Source organism: Suncus etruscus, chromosome 12, assembly GCF_024139225.1.
Source record: "Suncus etruscus isolate mSunEtr1 chromosome 12, mSunEtr1.pri.cur, whole genome shotgun sequence".
NCBI lineage: Eukaryota > Metazoa > Chordata > Mammalia > Eulipotyphla > Soricidae > Suncus > Suncus etruscus.
The window spans coordinates 44568291-44569861 of NC_064859.1; positions in this window are offsets into that span (position 1 = coordinate 44568291).

The following is a 1571-nucleotide window of genomic DNA, read 5'->3' on the forward strand; positions in this document are numbered from 1 at the left end:
GTGGTCAAACACATATCTCGTATGCATGAGGATCTAAGCTTGGTCCCTGGCACTGCATGGACATCTAACACTGCCAGGTATAATTTGGCACCTGTACACTGCTATTACCACAACAAATAACAACAAACAAAAAAACACAACAAATAACAAGTTTAAACAAAACTACTAGAAATATACAGTATGTGCCAGATTGATAGTATTGCTGGTCAGGTTCTTACCTTGCATGTACGTACTTGAGATCAGTAATTCCCTGTAACTCATGTGGTCCTTTGAACTTTACCAGCTCAGGTGTGCGGCCCCAAAACAACCCCCAAATGCTATAACTTTATAGCTAGAGAAACTAAACTTTGAGTTAGGAACGCAACTCAGATCAAGTACAATGCAATCATGCTGTTTGCATATCATGAATCACTTTATCTCTTGTAAACAACATTGCATATTCTTTGGAAGTTCTATTAACAGGTGGGAGAGTTAGTGAAGTTGTTTAGGTGTTTATCTTCATGAGGCCCACTCTGGTTTGATCACAGCATCTTATCTAGAACCTTAGCACTACCAGAAATGATCTCTAAGCATATAACCAAGAATTAATCCTGCACAGAGTTGAATGTTGCCAACAAACAACCAACATTTTGTTAAAAATTAACTGTTGATAGTTTCATTGTCCATTGATAACATAAGCTCTGAGATAATATAAAATATATGGAAATGACAAATTTAATATATAAAATTCTTTGAAAATAAAATTAATGAATATTTATAGCAAATTGAAAGCAGTAGATAAAAGCTTTGTACCTATATGATATCTTAAAGTGCTTACAATATAGGAAGTTATAACATACTATTAGAAATTCAGAAAGTTAGAACAATGTATCTCTAGGAAAATAATCATATATATCAAATTTAAATTATATGCACAATTATATATTAAATTTAAATTATATGTACATATTTTAATTATCAAACTTCTTTATAATGAAAAAATAATTTAGGATAATAACTTTCTATGTACTTGTCAGTACGTTTCAAGAACCATAAAATGACATTGAGTTTCATCTCTCCTTTCCTTCCCTCCCCTGACCTCTCTCACTCTGTCCTCTCCTCCCCTGAGCCCTCCCTTCCCCTTTCCTATCTCTCTCTCTCTCTCTCTCTCTCTCTCTCTCTCTCTCTCTCCCTCTCTCTCTCTCTCCCTCTCTCCCTCTCTCCCTCTCTCCCTCTCTCCCTCTCTCCCTCTCTCCCTCTCTCTCTCTCTCTCTCTCTCTCTCTCTCTCTCTCTCTCTCTCTCTCTCTCTCTTTCCCTTCCCTCTTATTCCCTTTTCTTCTGGAAGCTTCTTTCCCATTTCTTTCCCTTCTCTCCCCTTCCTGTCCCTTCTCTTTTTCTCCCCTGTTCTTTGCAATGACAACCAGTTTTCTGGATTTCTTTATCTTTCCTTTTTCCATAAAATATAAAATGCTCTGAGTATTCAATCTACTATCTTCATTCCAGGATACATTTAAGTAATAAAACACAGAGTAATATTTATGTACTACCTGTATGTACATATATTAAATTTAATAAATGTATTAAAGTGTTT